Source organism: Lissotriton vulgaris, chromosome 1_1, assembly GCF_964263255.1.
Source record: "Lissotriton vulgaris chromosome 1_1, aLisVul1.2, whole genome shotgun sequence".
NCBI lineage: Eukaryota > Metazoa > Chordata > Amphibia > Caudata > Salamandridae > Lissotriton > Lissotriton vulgaris.
The window spans coordinates 233,292,825-233,313,702 of NC_141685.1; the positions used below are offsets into that span (position 1 = coordinate 233,292,825).

The following is a 20,878-nucleotide window of genomic DNA, read 5'->3' on the forward strand; positions in this document are numbered from 1 at the left end:
TGGAGAATGCGGGCATCGATCCCGCTACCTCTCGCATGCTAAGCGAGCGCTCTACCATTTGAGCTAATTCCCCTGTGTGTTAAATCTGCATAACATGAAAAAAGTAACCTCACTGCCTTCCACACTTTATCTGAAGTCCAATTGCCCATAACAGTGTTCAGTTCACTCCTAACTTATGCCTTACCTCCACTTATGGGATGTTTTACAGTTCAGGTTGGCCTGTTTACTACTCGAATATGAGTGATATTGCGGTGTGTTCATCTAGACCATGGGTACTCACAAACTTTCTCTCTGGGGCCAAATTTACATTGTGGTTTGGGTCCGAGCGCCGCACCGGTGGGGGCGGGGTCTGAGGGGAGGGGCGGGGCTAGAGCAACAACAAAAAAACTGTGGCCATGAGGTTGAACACGGGTCCCTGCAGCGGACGCCTTCGTCCACTGAGCCACCAGACCCGGCATACACACATCTCTCTTTCTCTCTATCTGTTTCTCTCTCTCTCTCTCTGTCTTCCTCCCTCCATCCCTCTATCTCTGTCACACTCCCTCTATATCTCTCTCTCTCTCTCTGTCTCCCTCCCTCCATCCCTCTCTCTCCCTGTCTCCCTCTGTCTCACCCACTCTGACTCTCTCTCCCTCACTCTGACTGTCTCTCTCCCTCTCTGTCTCCCTCTCTCTCCTTCCCTTTCTCCTCCCCTCTCCCTAACTACCCTTCCTCCTCTCCCTCCCTCCCTAACTCCCCTTCCCACTCTCCCTCTCTCCCCTTCCCTCTCTCCCTCCTTCACTCCCTCACTCCCCTTCCCTCACTCCCTCTCTCCCCTACCCTACCTCCCTCAATCCCCTTCCCTCTCTCTTTCACTCGCTCCCCTTCCCTCACTTCTGCCTCCCTCCCTCTGCCTCCCTCACTCCCTCCCTCACTCCCCTTTCCTTACTCCCTCACTCACTCCCCTTCCCTCACTCCCCTTCCCCCACTCCCTCACTCCCTCACTTCTGCTTCCCTCCCCCGCCTCCCTCCGTCTGTCGACCTCCGCCCGCTGTCTGTCTCCCTTTCTCTGTCTCCATTTCTCGGTCTCCCTCCCTCTCCCTCTCCCTCTGTCTGTCTGTCTCCCTCCCTCCCTCCCTCTACCTCCCTTGACGTAAAGAGTTTCACTAACTTCAGAATGCTCTTGCCCCATGAACTCCTATTCAATAGGACTAATTCTCAGCAGTGGCTAATCTTGATTCATTTCACTTTCTGGAAGTAGCATCTCTTACGTGCCCTCACTCCATACAGAGTGCCACCAACCTTGTGAACCCTGAGGTGTTCCAAGACCCTTGCCACACTATGATGCATTATATTCTAATGCTAAAATCATTGCATGTCTCTCAAAAAGCAGCATAGACAAATGCTCTTCTTGGGCACTCCCAAGCAGGATGAAGAAGCGCATGACCCCCACCACCATATCAGAAACTGCCCTTCACTCGATACTGAAGGAATTAGCTGCATTACATTTAGAGCAGTGCAGCTCTGTGGTAAAATGTCACCTTTTGTAGACTGCTAACAGACTGTGTCTGCCAGGGCTGAGACAGCTTCCCGCTTCCAGCCGCACCCGAGCACTTCACACGTCTTTAGAAACACCATTTGCATGTTAGTAAAGCTTTGTGAATTTCACCTCTTCTTAGGCCCCTGCAGCTCCGCTCTGCCTATCACTGGAATTAATCACCCGGCGCCCACAGAGCGGAGCTGCAGGGGCCTAAGACGAGGTGAAATTCACAAAGCTTTACTAACATGCAAATGGTCTTTCTAAAGACGTGTGAAGTGCTCGGGTGCGGCTGTGTGTGTGTGAGAGACTCTGCTGCTCTGCCTATCGCTGGATTGAATCACCCGGCCCCCACAGAGCAGCAGAGCCTCTCTGATTGTCGCTGCTGCACCCGTTAGTGTTTGCAGACATTTTAAAATAAAAATGTGTTCTTAAAACACAGGGACGATGTCTGCGAGGCCCGCGGGCCGCCAGGGAAGGCTTGCCGGGCCGCCACCGGCCCGCGGGCCGTACTATGAGTATCCCTGATCTAGACTCATACCCTAGCTAATCTTGAAGTTAAATTTCCCACCAATGAGAAACCAAGGGAGATACCATTTCTGATAGTTATTGCATGTCTAATGCAAGAATATTCACCAGATTATGAGAGTCAATGCAATAATCCAGCAAAAATTACTAATTTTCGCCCAACGTGGGGCTCGAACCCACAACTCTGAGATTAAGAGTCTCATGCTCTACCGACTGAGCTAGCCGGGCTCCCACTTCAAGATGGTATGCAGACTAATCATTTTTTATGAAGGAAATCCATTCCTGGACAATTTTTGGGAGTTATTGCAGGTCTAATGCAAGATTAATGTCCATATTATGAGAGTCACTGCAATATTAAGGCAAAAATTACTCGTTTTCGCCCAATGTGGGGCTCGAACCCACGACCCTGAGATTAAGAGTCTCATGCTTGCTCTACCGACTGAGCTAGCCGGGCTCCCTCCTTAAGACAGTATGCAGACCAATCCCTTTTTGTGAAGAAAATCAAATCCTGGATATTCCTCTACTCTTGTTTTGCAAGGAAAGCCAGATTTATACATCCTTCAGAGGACAGAGTGTCAAAAAAAAAAGAGAAAATGAAAATGGAAGTTGTGAGAACTTCATTTTGAGATTGCATAAGAATTCAAATTCCTCTCACATGCTAAAGAATACCTGAACCCTTTTGATTAAACCACTTTAGTTGTTATAATGAGACCATATTTGAAAGCCATCTGAGATTTTTCTGTTCTTACTCTGCAATGACCTTGGCAATGACAAGTTAAAAATAAAATGTATGCAAATTTTATAATGGAGAATGCGGGCATCGATCCCGCTACCTCTCGCATGCTAAGAGAGCACTTTACCATTTGAGCTAATTCCCCTTTGTGTTTAAACTGCATAACATGAAAAAAGTAACCTTACTGCCTTCCACACTTTATTTGAAGTCCAATTGCCCATAACAGTGTTAAATTCACTCCTAACTTATGCCTTACCTCCACTTATGGGATGTTTTACAGTTCAGGTTGGCCTGTTTACTACTCGAATATGAGTGATATTGCGGTGGGTTCATCTAGACTCATACCCTAGCTAATCTTGAAGTTAAATTTCCCACCAATGAGAAACCAAGGGAGATACCATTTCTGATAGTTATTGCATGTCTAATGCAAGAATATTCACCAGATTATGAGAGTCAATGCAATAATCCAGCAAAAATTACTTATTTTCGCCCAACGTGGGGCTAGAACCCACGACCCTGAGATTAAGAGTCTCATGCTCTTCCGACTGAGCTAGCCGGGTTCCCTCCTTAAGACAGTATGCAGACCAATCCCTTTTTGTGAAGAAAATCAAATCCTGGATATTCCTCTACTCTTGTTTTGCAAGGAAAGCCAGATTTATACATCCTTCAGAGGACAGAGTGTCAAAAAAAATAAGAGAAAATGAAAATGGAAGTTGTGAGAACTTCATTTTGAGATTGCATAAGAATTCAAATTCCTCTCACATGCTAAAGAATACCTGAACCCTTTTGATTAAACCACTTTAGTTGTTATAATGAGACCATATTTGAAAGCCATCTGTGATTTTTCTGTTCTTACTCTGCAATGACCTTGGCAATGACAAGTTAAAAATAAAATGTATGCACATTTTATAATGGAGAATGTGGGCATTGATCCCGCTACCTCTCGCATGCTAAGCGATCGTACTACCATTTCAGGTAATTCCCCTGTGTGTTTAATCTGCATAACATGAAAAAAGTAACCTTACTGACTTCCAACCTTTATTTGAAGTTCAATTGCCCATAACAGTGTTAAGTTCACTCCTAACTTATGCCTTACCTCCACTTATGGTATGTTTTACAGTTCAGGTTGGCCTGTTTACTACTCGAATATGAGTGATATTGCGGTGTGTTCATCTAGACTCATACCCTAGCTAATCTTGAAGTTAAATTTCCCACCAATGAGAAACCAAGGGAGATACCATTGTTGATAGTTATTGCATGTCTAATGCAAGAATAATCACCAGATTATGAGAGTCCAGCAAAAATTACTCATTTTCGCCCAACGTGGGGCTCGAACCCACGACCCTGAGATTAAGAGTCTCATGCTCTACCGACTGAGCTAGCCGGGCTCCCACTTCAAGATGGTATGCAGACTAATCATTTTTTATGAAGGAAATCCATTCCTGGACAATTTTTGGGAGGTATTGCATGTCTAATGCAAGATTAATCTCCATATTATGAGAGTCAATGCAATATTCAGGCAAAAATTACTCGTTTTCACCCAACATGGGGCTCGAACCCACGACCCTGAGATTAAGAGTCTCATGCTCTACCGACTGAGCTAGCCGGGATCACTCCTTAAGACAGTATGCAGACCAATCCCTTTTTGTGAAGAAAATCAAATCCTGGATATTCCTCTACTCTTGTTTTGCAAGGAAAGCCAGATTTATACATCCTTCAGAGGACAGAGGTCAAAAAAAATAAGAGAAAATGAAAATGGAAGTTGTGAGAACTTAATTTTGAGATTGCATAAGAATTCAAATTCCTCTCACATGCTAAAGAATACCTGAACCCTTTTGATTAAACCACTTTAGTTGTTATAATGAGACCATATTTGAAAGCCATCTGTGATTTTTCTGTTCTTACTCTGCAATGACCTTGGCAATGACAAGTTAAAAATAAAATGTATGCAAATTTTATAATCGAGAACGCGGGCATCGATCCCGCTACCTCTCGCATGCTAAGCGAGCGCTCTACCATTTGAGCTAATTCCCTGTGTGTTAAATATGCATAACATGAAAAAAGTAACCTCACTGCCTTCCACACTTTATCTGAAGTCCAATTGCCCATAACAGTGTTCAGTTCACTCCTAACTTATGCCTTACCTCCACTTTTGGGATGTTTTACAGTTCAGGTTGGCCTGTTTACTACTCGAATATGAGTGATATTGCGGTGTGTTCATCTAGACTCATACCCTAGCTAATCTTGAAGTTAAATTTCCCACCAATGAGAAACCAAGGGAGATACCATTGTTGATAGTTATTGCATGTCTAATGCAAGAATAATCACCAGATTATGAGAGTCCAGCAAAAATTACTCATTTTCGCCCAACGTGGGGCTCGAACCCACGACCCTGAGATTAAGAGTCTCATGCTCTACCGACTGAGCTAGCCGGGCTCCCACTTCAAGATTGTATGCAGACTACTCATTTTTTATGAAGGAAATCCATTCCTGGACTATTTTTGGGAGTTATTGCATGTCTAATGCAAGATTAATCTCCATATTATGAGAGTCAATGCAATATTCAGGCAAAAATTACTCGTTTTCGCCCAACGTGGGGCTCGAACCCACGACCCTGAGATTAAGAGTCTCATGCTCTACCGACTGAGCTAGCCGGGTTCCCTCCTTAAGACAGCATGCAGACCAATCCCTTTTTGTGAAGAAAATCAAATCCTGGATATTCCTCTACTCTTGTTTTGCAAGGAAAGCCAGATTTATACATCCTTCAGAGGACAGAGGTAAAAAAAAATAAGAGAAAATGAAAATGGAAGTTGTGAGAACTTCATTTTGAGATTGCATAAGAATTCAAATTCCTCTCACATGCTAAAGAATACCTGAACCCTTTTGATTAAACCACTTTAGTTGTTATAATGAGACCATATTTGAAAGCCATCTGTGATTTTTCTGTTCTTACTCTGCAATGACCTTGGCAATGACAAGTTAAAAATAAAATGTATGCAAATTTTATAATGGAGAATGTGGGCATCGATCCTGTTACCTCTCGCATGCTAAGCGAGCACTCTACCATTTGAGCTAATTCCCCTGTGTGTTAAATCTGCATAACATGAAAAAAGTAACCTCACTGCCTTCCACACTTTATCTGAAGTCCAATTGCCCATAACAGTGTTCAGTTCACTCCTAACTTATGCCTTACCTCCACTTATGGGATGTTTTACAGTTCAGGTTGGCCTGTTTACTAAAAATAAAATGTATGCAAATTTTATAATGGAGAATGCAGGCATCGACCCCGCTACCTCTCGCATGCTAAGCGAGCGCTCTACCATTTGAGCTAATTCCCCTGTGTGTTAAATCTGCATAACATGAAAAAAGTAACCTCACTGCCTTCCACACTTTATCTGAAGTCCAATTGCCCATAACAGTGTTCAGTTCACTCCTAACTTATGCCTTACCTCCACTTATGGGATGTTTTACAGTTCAGGTTGGCCTGTTTACTACTCGAATATGAGTGATATTGCGGTGTGTTCATCTAGACTCATACCCTAGCTAATCTTGAAGTTAAATTTCCCACCAATGAGAAACCAAGGGAGATACCATTTCTGATAGTTATTGCATGTCTAATGCAAGAATATTCACCAGATTATGAGAGTCAATGCAATAATCCAGCAAAAATTACTAATTTTCGCCCAACGTGGGGCTCGAACCCACGACTCTGAGATTAAGAGTCTCATGCTCTACCGACTGAGCTAGCCGGGCTCCCACTTCAAGATGGTATGCAGACTAATAATTTTTTATGAAGGAAATCCATTCCTGGACAATTTTTGGGAGTTATTGCAGGTCTAATGCAAGATTAATCTCCATATTATGAGAGTCAATGCAATATTCAGGCAAAAATTACTCGTTTTTGCCCAATGTGGGGCTCGAACCCACAACCCTGAGATTAAGAGTCTCATGCTTGCTCTACCGACTGAGCTAGCCGGGCTCCCTCCTTAAGACAGTATGCAGACCAATCCCTTTTTGTGAAGAAAATCAAATCCTGGATATTCCTCTACTCTCGTTTTGCAAGGAAAGCCAGATTTATACATCCTTCAGAGGACAGAGTGTCAAAAAAAAAAAGAGAAAATGAAAATGGAAGTTGTGAGAACTTCATTTTGAGATTGCATAAGAATTCAAATTCCTCTCACATACTAAAGAATACCTGAACCCTTTTGATTAAACCACTTTAGTTGTTATAATGAGACCATATTTGAAAGCCATCTGAGATTTTTCTGTTCTTACTCTGCAATGACCTTGGCAATGACAAGTTAAAAATAAAATGTATGCAAATTTTATAATGGAGAATGCGGGCATCGATCCCGCTACCTCTCGCATGCTAAGCGAGCGCTCTACCATTTGAGCTAATTCCCCTGTGTGTTAAATCTGCATAACATGAAAAAAGTAACCTCACTGCCTTCCACACTTTATCTGAAGTCCAATTGCCCATAACAGTGTTCAGTTCACTCCTAACTTATGCCTTACCTCCACTTATGGGATGTTTTACAGTTCAGGTTGGCCTGTTTACTACTCGAATATGAGTGATATTGCGGTGTGTTCATCTAGACCATGGGTACTCACAAACTTTCTCTCTGGGGCCAAATTTACATTGTGGTTTGGGTCCGAGGGCCGCACCGGTGGGGGCGGGGTCTGAGGGGAGGGGGCGGGGCTAGAGCAACAACAAAAAAACTGTGGCCATGAGGTTGAACACGGGTCCCTGCAGCGGACGCCTTCGTCCACTGAGCCACCAGACCCGGAATACACACATCTCTCTTTCTCTCTATCTGTTTCTCTCTCTCTCTCTCTCTCTGTCTTCCTCCCTCCATCCCTCTATCTCTGTCACACTCCCTCTATATCTCTCTCTCTCTCTCTGTCTCCCTCCCTCCATCCCTCTCTCTCCCTGTCTCCCTCTGTCTCACCCACTCTGACTCTCTCTCCCTCACTCTGACTGTCTCTCTCCCTCTCTGTCTCCCTCTCTCTCCTTCCCTCTCTCCTCCCCTCTCCCTAACTACCCTTCCTCCTCTCCCTCCCTCCCTCACTCCCCTTCCCACTCTCCCTCTCTCCCCTTCCCTCTCTCCCTCCTTCACTCCCTCACTCCCCTTCCCTCACTCCCTCTCTCCCCTACCCTACCTCCCTCAATCCCCTTCCCTCTCTCTTTCACTCGCTCCCCTTCCCTCACTTCTGCCTCCCTCCCTCTGCCTCCCTCACTCCCTCCCTCACTCCCCTTTCCTTACTCCCTCACTCACTCCCCTTCCCTCACTCCCCTTCCCCCACTCCCTCACTCCCTCACTTCTGCTTCCCTCCCCCGCCTCCCTCCGTCTGTCGACCTCCGCCCGCTGTCTGTCTCCCTTTCTCTGTCTCCATTTCTCGGTCTCCCTCCCTCTCCCTCTCCCTCTGTCTGTCTGTCTCCCTCCCTCCCTCCCTCTACCTCCCTTGACGTAAAGAGTTTCCCTAACTTCAGAATGCTCTTGCCCCATGAACTCCTATTCAATAGGACTAATTCTCAGCAGTGGCTAATCTTGATTCATTTCACTTTCTGGAAGTAGCATCTCTTACGTGCCCTCACTCCATACAGAGTGCCACCAACCTTGTGAACCCTGAGGTGTTCCGAGACCCTTGCCACACTATGATGCATTATATTCTAATGCTAAAATCATTGCATGTCTCTCAAAAAGCAGCATAGACAAATGCTCTTCTTGGGCACTCCCAAGCAGGATGAAGAAGCGCATGACCCCCACCACCATATCGGAAACTGCCCTTCACTCGATACTGAAGGAATTAGCTGCATTACATTTAGAGCAGTGCAGCTCTGTGGTAAAATGTCACCTTTTGTAGACTGCTAACAGACTGTGTCTGCCAGGGCTGAGACAGCTTCCCGCTTCCAGCCGCACCCGAGCACTTCACACGTCTTTAGAAAGACCATTTGCATGTTAGTAAAGCTTTGTGAATTTCACCTCTTCTTAGGCCCCTGCAGCTCCGCTCTGCCTATCACTGGAATTAATCACCCGGCGCCCACAGAGCGGAGCTGCAGGGGCCTAAGACGAGGTGAAATTCACAAAGCTTTACTAACATGCAAATGGTCTTTCTAAAGACGTGTGAAGTGCTCGGGTGCGGCTGTGTGTGTGTGAGAGACTCTGCTGCTCTGCCTATCGCTGGATTGAATCACCCGGCCCCCACAGAGCAGCAGAGTCTCTCTGATTGTCGCTGCTGCACCCGTTAGTGTTTGCAGACATTTTAAAATAAAAATGTGTTCTCAAAACACAGGGACGATGTCTGCGAGGCCCGCGGGCCGCCAGGGAAGGCTTGCCGGGCCGCCACCGGCCCGCGGGCCGTACTATGAGTATCCCTGATCTAGACTCATACCCTAGCTAATCTTGAAGTTAAATTTCCCACCAATGAGAAACCAAGGGAGATACCATTTCTGATAGTTATTGCATGTCTAATGCAAGAATATTCACCAGATTATGAGAGTCAATGCAATAATCCAGCAAAAATTACTAATTTTCGCCCAACGTGGGGCTCAAATCCACGACTCTGAGATTAAGAGTCTCATGCTCTACCGACTGAGCTAGCCGGGCTCCCACTTCAAGATGGTATGCAGACTAATCATTTTTTATGAAGGAAATCCATTCCTGGACAATTTTTGGGAGTTATTGCAGGTCTAATGCAAGATTAATGTCCATATTATGAGAGTCAATGCAATATTAAGGCAAAAATTACTCGTTTTCGCCCAATGTGGGGCTCGAAACCACTACCCTGAGATTAAGAGTCTCATGCTTGCTCTACCGACTGAGCTAGCCGGGCTCCCTCCTTAAGACAGTATGCAGACCAATCCCTTTTTGTGAAGAAAATCAAATCCTGGATATTCCTCTACTCTTGTTTTGCAAGGAAAGCCAGATTTATACATCCTTCAGAGGACAGAGTGTCAAAAAAAAAGAGAAAATGAAAATGGAAGTTGTGAGAACTTCATTTTGAGATTGCATAAGAATTCAAATTCCTCTCACATGCTAAAGAATACCTGAACCCTTTTGATTAAACCACTTTAGTTGTTATAATGAGACCATATTTGAAAGCCATCTGAGATTTTTCTGTTCTTACTCTGCAATGACCTTGGCAATGACAAGTTAAAAATAAAATGTATGCAAATTTTATAATGGAGAATGCGGGCATCGATCCCGCTACCTCTCACATGCTAAGAGAGCACTTTACCATTTGAGCTAATTCCCCTTTGTGTTTAAACTGCATAACATGAAAAAAGTAACCTTACTGCCTTCCACACTTTATTTGAAGTCCAATTGCCCATAACAGTGTTAAATTCACTCCTAACTTATGCCTTACCTCCACTTATGGGATGTTTTACAGTTCAGGTTGGCCTGTTTACTACTCGAATATGAGTGATATTGCGGTGTGTTCATCTAGACTCATACCCTAGCTAATCTTGAAGTTAAATTTCCCACCAATGAGAAACCAAGGGAGATACCATTTCTGATAGTTATTGCATGTCTAATGCAAGAATATTCACCAGATTATGAGAGTCAATGCAATAATCCAGCAAAAATTACTTATTTTCGCCCAACGTGGGGCTAGAACCCACGACCCTGAGATTAAGAGTCTCATGCTCTTCCGACTGAGCTAGCCGGGTTCCCTCCTTAAGACAGTATGCAGACCAATCCCTTTTTGTGAAGAAAATCAAATCCTGGATATTCCTCTACTCTTGTTTTGCAAGGAAAGCCAGATTTATACATCCTTCAGAGGACAGAGTGTCAAAAAAAATAAGAGAAAATGAAAATGGAAGTTGTGAGAACTTCATTTTGAGATTGCATAAGAATTCAAATTCCTCTCACATGCTAAAGAATACCTGAACCCTTTTGATTAAACCACTTTAGTTGTTATAATGAGACCATATTTGAAAGCCATCTGTGATTTTTCTGTTCTTACTCTGCAATGACCTTGGCAATGACAAGTTAAAAATAAAATGTATGCAAATTTTATAATGGAGAATGTGGGCATTGATCCCGCTACCTCTCGAATGCTAAGCGATCGTACTACCATTTCAAGTAATTCCCCTGTGTGTTTAATCTGCATAACATGAAAAAAGTAACCTTACTGACTTCCAACCTTTATTTGAAGTCCAATTGCCCATAACAGTGTTCAGTTCACTCCTAACTTATGCCTTACCTCCACTTTTGGGATGTTTTACAGTTCAGGCTGGCCTGTTTACTACTCGAATATGAGTGATATTGCGGTGTGTTCATCTAGACTCATACCCTAGCTAATCTTGAAGTTAAATTTCCCACCAATGAGAAACCAAGGGAGATACCATTGTTGATAGTTATTGCATGTCTAATGCAAGAATAATCACCAGATTATGAGAGTCCAGCAAAAATTACTCATTTTCGCCCAACGTGGGGCTCGAACCCACGACCCTGAGATTAAGAGTCTCATGCTCTACCGACTAAGCTAGCCGGGCTCCCACTTCAAGATTGTATGCAGACTAATCATTTTTTATGAAGGAAATCCATTCCTGGACTATTTTTGGGAGTTATTGCATGTCTAATGCAAGATTAATCTCCATATTATGAGAGTCAATGCAATATTCAGGCAAAAATTACTCGGTTTCGCCCAACGTGGGGCTCGAACCCACGACCCTGAGATTAAGAGTCTCATGCTCTACCGACTGAGCTAGTCGGGTTCCCTCCTTAAGACAGCATGCAGACCAATCCCTTTTTGTGAAGAAAATCAAATCCTGGATATTCCTCTACTCTTGTTTTCCAAGGAAAGCCAGATTTATACATCCTTCAGAGGACAGAGGTCAAAAAAAATAAGAGAAAATGAAAATGGAAGTTGTGAGAACTTCATTTTGAGATTGCATAAGAATTCAAATTCCTCTCACATGCTAAAGAATACCTGAACCCTTTTGATTAAACCACTTTAGTTGTTATAATGAGACCATATTTGAAAGCCATCTGTGATTTTTCTGTTCTTACTCTGCAATGACCTTGGCAATGACAAGTTAAAAATAAAATGTATGCAAATTTTATAATGGAGAATGCGGGCATCGATCCCGCTACCTCTCGCATGCTAAGCGAGCGCTCTACCATTTGAGCTAATTCCCCTGTGTGTTAAATCTGCATAACATGAAAAAAGTAACCTCACTGCCTTCCACACTTTATCTGAAGTCCAATTGCCCATAACAGTGTTCAGTTCACTCCTAACTTATGCCTTACCTCCACTTATGGGATGTTTTACAGTTCAGGTTGGCCTGTTTACTAAAAATAAAATGTATGCAAATTTTATAATGGAGAATGCGGGCATCGATCCCGCTACCTCTCGCATGCTAAGCGAGCGCTCTACCATTTGAGCTAATTCCCCTGTGTGTTAAATCTGCATAACATGAAAAAAGTAACCTCACTGCCTTCCACACTTTATCTGAAGTCCAATTGCCCATAACAGTGTTCAGTTCACTCCTAACTTATGCCTTACCTCCACTTATGGGATGTTTTACAGTTCAGGTTGGCCTGTTTACTACTCGAATATGAGTGATATTGCGGTGTGTTCATCTAGACTCATACCCTAGCTAATCTTGAAGTTAAATTTCCCACCAATGAGAAACCAAGGGAGATACCATTTCTGATAGTTATTGCATGTCTAATGCAAGAATATTCACCAGATTATGAGAGTCAATGCAATAATCCAGCAAAAATTACTAATTTTCGCCCAACGTGGGGCTCGAACCCACGACTCTGAGATTAAGAGTCTCATGCTCTACCGACTGAGCTAGCTGGGCTCCCACTTCAAGATGGTATGCAGACTAATCATTTTTTATGAAGGAAATCCATTCCTGGACAATTTTTGGGAGTTATTGCAGGTCTAATGCAAGATTAATGTCCATATTATGAGAGTCAATGCAATATTCAGGCAAAAATTACTCGTTTTCGCCCAATGTGGGGCTCGAACCCACGACCCTGAGATTAAGAGTCTCATGCTTGCTCTACCGACTGAGCTAGCCGGGCTCCCTCCTTAAGACAGTATGCAGACCAATCCCTTTTTGTGAAGAAAATCAAATCCTGGATATTCCTCTACTCTTGTTTTGCAAGGAAAGCCAGATTTATACATCCTTCAGAGGACAGAGTGTCAAAAAAAAAGAGAAAATGAAAAAGGAAGTTGTGAGAACTTCATTTTGAGATTGCATAAGAATTCAAATTCCTCTCACATGCTAAAGAATACCTGAACCCTTTTGATTAAACCACTTTAGTTGTTATAATGAGACCATATTTGAAAGCCATCTGAGATTTTTCTGTTCTTACTCTGCAATGACCTTGGCAATGACAAGTTAAAAATAAAATGTATGCAAATTTTATAATGGAGAATGCGGGCATCGATCCCGCTACCTCTCGTATGCTAAGAGAGCACTTTACCATTTGAGCTAATTCCCCTTTGTGTTTAAACTGCATAACATGAAAAAAGTAACCTTACTGCCTTCCACACTTTATTTGAAGTCCAATTGCCCATAACAGTGTTAAATTCACTCCTAACTTATGCCTTACCTCCACTTATGGGATGTTTTACAGTTCAGGTTGGCCTGTTTACTACTCGAATATGAGTGATATTGCGGTGTGTTCATCTAGACTCATACCCTAGCTAATCTTGAAGTTAAATTTCCCACCAATGAGAAACCAAGGGAGATACCATTTCTGATAGTTATTGCATGTCTAATGCAAGAATATTCACCAGATTATGAGAGTCAATGCAATAATCCAGCAAAAATTACTTATTTTCGCCCAACGTGGGGCTAGAACCCACGACCCTGAGATTAAGAGTCTCATGCTCTTCCGACTGAGCTAGCCGGGTTCCCTCCTTAAGACAGTATGCAGACCAATCCCTTTTTGTGAAGAAAATCAAATCCTGGATATTCCTCTACTCTTGTTTTGCAAGGAAAGCCAGATTTATACATCCTTCAGAGGACAGAGTGTCAAAAAAAATAAGAGAAAATGAAAATGGAAGTTGTGAGAACTTCATTTTGAGATTGCATAAGAATTCAAATTCCTCTCACATGCTAAAGAATACCTGAACCCTTTTGATTAAACCACTTTAGTTGTTATAATGAGACCATATTTGAAAGCCATCTGTGATTTTTCTGTTCTTACTCTGCAATGACCTTGGCAATGACAAGTTAAAAATAAAATGTATGCACATTTTATAATGGAGAATGTGGGCATTGATCCCGCTACCTCTCGCATGCTAAGCGATCGTACTACCATTTCAGGTAATTCCCCTGTGTGTTTAATCTGCATAACATGAAAAAAGTAACCTTACTGACTTCCAACCTTTATTTGAAGTTCAATTGCCCATAACAGTGTTAAGTTCACTCCTAACTTATGCCTTACCTCCACTTATGGTATGTTTTACAGTTCAGGTTGGCCTGTTTACTACTCGAATATGAGTGATATTGCGGTGTGTTCATCTAGACTCATACCCTAGCTAATCTTGAAGTTAAATTTCCCACCAATGAGAAACCAAGGGAGATACCATTGTTGATAGTTATTGCATGTCTAATGCAAGAATAATCACCAGATTATGAGAGTCCAGCAAAAATTACTCATTTTCGCCCAACGTGGGGCTCGAACCCACGACCCTGAGATTAAGAGTCTCATGCTCTACCGACTAAGCTAGCCGGGCTCCCACTTCAAGATTGTATGCAGACTAATCATTTTTTATGAAGGAAATCCATTCCTGGACTATTTTTGGGAGTTATTGCATGTCTAATGCAAGATTAATCTCCATATTATGAGAGTCAATGCAATATTCAGGCAAAAATTACTCGTTTTCGCCCAACGTGGGGCTCGAACCCACGACCCTGAGATTAAGAGTCTCATGCTCTACCGACTGAGCTAGCCGGTTTCCCTCCTTAAGACAGTATGCAGACCAATCCCTTTTTGTGAAGAAAATCAAATCCTGGATATTCCTCTACTCTTGTTTTGCAAGGAAAGCCAGGATTTATACATCCTTCAGAGGACAGAGTGTCAAAAAAAATAAGAGAAAATGAAAATGGAAGTTGTGAGAACTTCATTTTGAGATTGCATAAGAATTCAAATTCCTCTCACATGCTAAAGAATACCTGAACCCTTTTGATTAAACCACTTTAGTTGTTATAATGAGACTATATTTAAAAGCCATCTGAGATTTTTCTCTTCTTACTCTGCAATGACCTTGGCAATGACAAGTTAAAAATAAAATGTATGCAAATTTTATAATGGAGAATGCAGGCATCGATTCCGCTACTTCTCGCATGCTAAGCGATCGTACTACCATTTGAGCTAATTCCCCTTTGTGTTTAATCTGCATAACATGAAAAAAGTAACCTTACTGCCTTCCACACTTTATTTGAAGTCCAATTGCCCATAACAGTGTTAAGTTCACTCCTAACTTATGCCTTACCTCCACTTATGGGATGTTTTACAGTTCAGGTTGGCCTGTTTACTACTCGAATATGAGTGATATTGCGGTGTGTTCATCTAGACTCATACCCTAGCTAATCTTGAAGTTAAATTTCCCACCAATGAGAAACCAAGGGAGATACCATTTCTGATAGTTATTGCATGTCTAATGCAAGAATATTCACCAGATTATGAGAGTCAATGCAATAATCCAGCAAAAATTACTCATTTTCCCCCAACGTGGGGCTCGAACCCACGACCCTGAGATTAAGAGTCTCATGCTCTACCGACTGAGCTAGCTAGGCTCCCTCCTTAAGACAGTAAGCAGACCAATCCCTTTTTGTGAAGAAAATCAAATCCTGGATATTGCTCTACTCTTGTTTTGCAAGGAAAGCCAGATTTATACATCCTTCAGAGGACAGAGGTCAAAAAAAATAAGAGAAAATGAAAATGGAAGTTGTGAGAACTTCATTTTGAGATTGCATAAGAATTCAAATTCCTCTCACATGCTAAAGAATACCTGAACCCTTTTGATTAAACCACTTTACTTGTTATAATGAGACCATATTTGAAAGCCATCTGTGATTTTTCTGTTCTTACTCTGCAATGACCTTGGCAATGACAAGTTAAAAATAAAATGTATGCAAATTTTATAATGGAGAATGCGGGCATCGATCCCGCTACCTCTCGCATGCTAAGCGAGCGCTCTACCATTTGAGCTAATTCCCCTGTGTGTTAAATATGCATAACATGAAAAAAGTAAACTAACTGCCTTCCACACTTTATCTGAAGTCCAATTGCCCATAACAGTGTTCAGTTCACTCCTAACTTAGGCCTTACCTCCACTTTTGGGATGTTTTACAGTTCAGGTTGGCCTGTTTACTACTCGAATATGAGTGATATTGCGGTGTGTTCATCTAGACTCATACCCTAGCTAATCTTGAAGTTAAATTTCCCACCAATGAGAAACCAAGGGAGATACCATTGTTGATAGTTATTGCATGTCTAATGCAAGAATAATCACCAGATTATGAGAGTCCAGCAAAAATTACTCATTTTTGCCCAACGTGGGGCTCGAACCCACGACCCTGAGATTAAGAGTCTCATGCTCTACCGACTGAGCTAGCCGGGCTCCCACTTGAAGATTGTATGCAGACTAATCATTTTTTATGAAGGAAATCCATTCCTGGACTATTTTTGGGAGTTATTGCATGTCTAATGCAAGATTAATCTCCATATTATGAGAGTCAATGCAATATTCAGGCAAAAATTACTCGTTTTCGCCCAATGGGGGGCTCGAACCCACGACCCTGAGATTAAGAGTCTCATGCTCTACCGACTGAGCTAGCCGGGTTCCCTCCTTAAGACAGCATGCAGACCAATCCCTTTTTGTGAAGAAAATCAAATCCTGGATATTCCTCTATTCTTGTTTTGCAAGGAAAGCCAGATTTATACATCCTTCAGAGGACAGAGGTAAAAAAAAATAAGAAAAAAAGAAAATGGAAGTTGTGAGAACTTCATTTTGAGATTGCATAAGAATTCAAATTCCTCTCACATGCTAAAGAATACCTGAACCCTTTTGATTAAACCACTTTAGTTGTTATAATGAGACCATATTTGAAAGCCATCTGTGATTTTTCTGTTCTTACTCTGCAATGACCTTGGCAATGACAAGTTAAAAATAAAATGTATGCAAATTTTATAATGGAGAATGCGGGCATCGATCCCGCTACCTCTCGCATGCTAAGCGAGCGCTCTACCATTTGAGCTAATTCCCCTGTGTGTTAAATCTGCATTACATGAAAAAAGTAACCTCACTGCCTGCCACACTTTATCTGAAGTCCAATTGCCCATAACAGTGTTCAGTTCACTCCTAACTTATGCCTTACCTCCACTTATGGGATGTTTTACAGTTCAGGTTGGCCTGTTTACTAAAAATAAAATGTATGCAAATTTTATAATGGAGAATGCGGGCATTGATCCCGCTACCTCTCGCATGCTAAGCGAGCGCTCTACCATTTGAGCTAATTCCCCTGTGTGTTAAATCTGCATAACATGAAAAAAGTAACCTCACTGCCTTCCACACTTTATCTGAAGTCCAATTGCCCATAACAGTGTTCAGTTCACTCCTAACTTATGCCTTACCTCCACTTATGGGATGTTTTACAGTTCAGGTTGGCCTGTTTACTACTCGAATATGAGTGATATTGCGGTGTGTTCATCTAGACTCATACCCTAGCTAATCTTGAAGTTAAATTTCCCACCAATGAGAAACCAAGGGAGATACCATTTCTGATAGTTATTGCATGTCTAATGCAAGAATATTCACCAGATTATGAGAGTCAATGCAATAATCCAGCAAAAATTACTCATTTTCGCCCAACGTGGGGCTCGAACCCACGACCCTGAGATTAAGAGTCTCATGCTCTACCGACTGAGCTAGCCGGGCTCCCACTTCAAGATGGTATGCAGACTAATCATTTTTTATGAAGGAAATCCATTCCTGGACAATTTTTGGGAGGTATTGCATGTCTAATGCAAGATTAATATCCATATTATGAGAGTCAATGAAATATTCAGGCAAAAATTACTCGTTTTCACCCAACGTGGGGCTCGAACCCACGACCCTGAGATTAAGAGTCTCATGCTCTACCGACTGAGCTAGCCGGGATCCCTCCTTAAGACAGTATGCAGACCAATCCCTTTTTGTGAAGAAAATCAAATCCTGGATATTCCTCTACTCTTGTTTTGCAAGGAAAGCCAGATTTATACATCCTTCAGAGGACAGAGGTCAAAAAAAATAAGAGAAAATGAAAATGGAAGTTGTGAGAACTTCATTTTGAGATTGCATAAGAATTCAAATTCCTCTCACATGCTAAAGAATACCTGAACCCTTTTGATTAAACCACTTTACTTAATATAACGAGACCATATTTGAAAGCCATCTGTGATTTTTCTGTTCTTACTCTGCAATGACCTTGGCAATGACAAGTTAAAAATAAAATGTATGCAAATTATATAATGGAGAATGCGGGCATCGATGCCGCTACCTCTCGCATGCTAAGCGAGCGCTCTACCATTTGAGCTAATTCCCCTGTGTGATAAATATGCATAACATGAAAAAAGTAACCTCACTGCCTTCCACACTTTATCTGAATTCCAATTGCCCATAACAGTGTTCAGTTCACTCCTAACTTATGCCTTACCTCCACTTATGGGATGTTTTACAGTTCAGGTTGGCCTGTTTACTACTCGAATATGAGTGATATTGCGGTGTGTTCATCTAGACTCATACCCTAGCTAATCTTGAAGTTAAATTTCCCACCAATGAGAAACCAAGGGAGATACCATTGTTGATAGTTATTGCATGTCTAATGCAAGAATAATCACCAGATTATGAGAGTCCAGCAAAAATTACTCATTTTCGCCCAACGTGGGGCTCGAACCCACGACCCTGAGATTAAGAGTCCCATGCTCTACCGACTGAGCTAGCCGGGCTCCCACTTCAAGATTGTATGCAGACTAATAATTTTTTATGAAGGAAATCCATTCCTGGACTATTTTTGGGAGTTATTGCATGTCTAATGCAAGATTAATCTCCATATTATGAGAGTCAATGAAATATTCAGGCAAAAATTACTCGTTTTCGCCCAACGTGGGGCTCGAACCCACGACCCTGAGATTAAGAGTCTCATGCTCTACCGACTGAGCTAGCCGGGTTCCCTCCTTAAGACAGAATGCAGACCAATCCCTTTTTGTGAAGAAAATCAAATCCTGGATATTCCTCTACTCTTGTTTTGCAAGGAAAGCCAGATTTATACATCCTTCAGAGGACAGAGGTAAAAAAAAATAGGAGAAAATGAAAATGGAAGTTGTGAGAACTTCATTTTGAGATTGCATAAGAATTCAAATTCCTCTCACATGCTAAAGAATACCTGAACTCTTTTGATTAAACCACTTTAGTTGTTATAATGAGACCATATTTGAAAGCCATCTGTGATTTTTCTGTTCTTACTCTGCAATGACCTTGGCAATGACAAAATAAAAAAAAATGTATGCAAATTTTATAATGGAGAATGCGGGCATCGATCCCGCTACCTCTCGCATGCTAAGCGAGCGCTCTACCATTTGAGCTAATTCCCCTGTGTGTTAAATATGCATAACATGAAAAAAGTAACCTCACTACCTTCCACACTTTATCTGAAGTCCAATTGCCCATAACAGTGTTCAGTTCACTCCTAACTTATGCCTTACCTCCACTTATGGGATGTTTTACAGTTCAGGTTGGCCTGTTTACTAAAAATAAAATGTATGCAAATTTTATAATGGAGAATGCGGGCATCGATCCCGCTACCTCTCGCATGCTAAGCGAGCGCTTTACTATTTGAGCTAATTCCCCTGTGTGTTAAATCTGCATAACATGAAAAAAGTAACCTCACTGCCTTCCACACTTTATCTGAAGTCCAATTGCCTATAACAGTGTTCAGTTCACTCCTAATTTATGCCTTACCTCCACTTATGGGATGTTGTACAGTTCAGGTTGGCCTGTTTACTACTCGAATATGAGTGATATTGCGGTGTGTTCATCTAGACTCATACCCTAGCTAATCTTGAAGTTAAATTTCCCACCAATGAGAAACCAAGGGAGATACCATTTCTGATAGTTATTGCATGTCTAATGCAAGAATATTCACCAGATTATGAGAGTCAATGCAATAATCCAGCAAAAATTACTAATTTTCGCCCAACGTGGGGCTCGAACCCACGACTCTGAGATTAAGAGTCTCATGCTCTACCGACTGAGCTAGCCGGGCTCCCACTTCAAGATGGTATGCAGACTAATCATTTTTTATGAAGGAAATCCATTCCTGGACAATTTTTGGGAGTTATTGCAGGTCTAATGCAAGATTAATCTCCATATTATGAGAGTCAATGCAATATTCAGGCAAAAATTACTCGTTTTCGCCCAATGTGGGGCTCGAACCCACAACCCTGAGATTAAGAGTCTCATGCTTGCTCTACCGACTGAGCTAGCCGGGCTCCCTCCTGAAAACAGTATGCAGACCAATCCCTTTTTGTGAAGAAAATCAAATCCTGGATATTCCTCTACTCTTGTTTTGCAAGGAAAGCCAGATTTATACATCCTTCAGAGGACAGAGTGTCAAAAAAAAAGAGAAAATGAAAATGGAAGTTGTGAGAACTTCATTTTGAGATTGCATAAGAATTCAAATTCCTCTCACATACTAAAGAATACCTGAACCCTTTTGATTAAACCACTTTAGTTGTTATAATGAGACCATATTTGAAAGCCATCTGAGATTTTTCTGTTCTTACTCTGCAATGACCTTGGCAATGACAAGTTAAAAATAAAATGTATGCAAATTTTATAATAGAGAATGCGGGCATCGATCCCGCTACCTCTCGCATGCTAAGCGAGCGCTCTACCATTTGAGCTAATTCCCCTGTGTGTTAAATCTGCATAACATGAAAAAAGTAACCTCACTGCCTTCCACACTTTATCTGAAGTCCAATTGCCCATAACAGTGTTCAGTTCACTCCTAACTTATGCCTTACCTCCACTTATGGGATGTTTTACAGTTCAGGTTGGCCTGTTTACTACTCGAATATGAGTGA

At 42.0% G+C, this 20,878-nt stretch overlaps 11 non-coding genes across 11 annotated transcripts; all 11 read right to left on the minus strand.

The window, feature by feature from the left end:
- Positions 1–73, minus strand: TRNAA-AGC (transfer RNA alanine (anticodon AGC)). The gene has a single exon. It is a non-coding gene; the product is annotated as a tRNA-Ala (tRNA).
- Positions 74–4,092: 4,019 nt separating this feature from the next.
- Positions 4,093–4,165, minus strand: TRNAK-CUU (transfer RNA lysine (anticodon CUU)). The gene has a single exon. It is a non-coding gene; the product is annotated as a tRNA-Lys (tRNA).
- A 975-nt stretch (positions 4,166–5,140) lies between these two features.
- On the minus strand, positions 5,141–5,213 carry TRNAK-CUU (transfer RNA lysine (anticodon CUU)). The gene has a single exon. It is a non-coding gene; the product is annotated as a tRNA-Lys (tRNA).
- A 1,895-nt stretch (positions 5,214–7,108) lies between these two features.
- On the minus strand, positions 7,109–7,181 carry TRNAA-AGC (transfer RNA alanine (anticodon AGC)). The gene has a single exon. It is a non-coding gene; the product is annotated as a tRNA-Ala (tRNA).
- Positions 7,182–11,850: 4,669 nt separating this feature from the next.
- TRNAA-AGC (transfer RNA alanine (anticodon AGC)) lies at positions 11,851–11,923 on the minus strand. The gene has a single exon. It is a non-coding gene; the product is annotated as a tRNA-Ala (tRNA).
- A 183-nt stretch (positions 11,924–12,106) lies between these two features.
- TRNAA-AGC (transfer RNA alanine (anticodon AGC)) lies at positions 12,107–12,179 on the minus strand. The gene has a single exon. It is a non-coding gene; the product is annotated as a tRNA-Ala (tRNA).
- A 3,721-nt stretch (positions 12,180–15,900) lies between these two features.
- Positions 15,901–15,973, minus strand: TRNAA-AGC (transfer RNA alanine (anticodon AGC)). The gene has a single exon. It is a non-coding gene; the product is annotated as a tRNA-Ala (tRNA).
- A 330-nt stretch (positions 15,974–16,303) lies between these two features.
- Positions 16,304–16,376, minus strand: TRNAK-CUU (transfer RNA lysine (anticodon CUU)). The gene has a single exon. It is a non-coding gene; the product is annotated as a tRNA-Lys (tRNA).
- Positions 16,377–16,949: 573 nt separating this feature from the next.
- On the minus strand, positions 16,950–17,022 carry TRNAA-AGC (transfer RNA alanine (anticodon AGC)). The gene has a single exon. It is a non-coding gene; the product is annotated as a tRNA-Ala (tRNA).
- A 598-nt stretch (positions 17,023–17,620) lies between these two features.
- TRNAK-CUU (transfer RNA lysine (anticodon CUU)) lies at positions 17,621–17,693 on the minus strand. Its single transcript has one exon. It is a non-coding gene; the product is annotated as a tRNA-Lys (tRNA).
- Positions 17,694–19,314: 1,621 nt separating this feature from the next.
- TRNAA-AGC (transfer RNA alanine (anticodon AGC)) lies at positions 19,315–19,387 on the minus strand. Its single transcript has one exon. It is a non-coding gene; the product is annotated as a tRNA-Ala (tRNA).
- Positions 19,388–20,878: the final 1,491 nt, after the last annotated feature.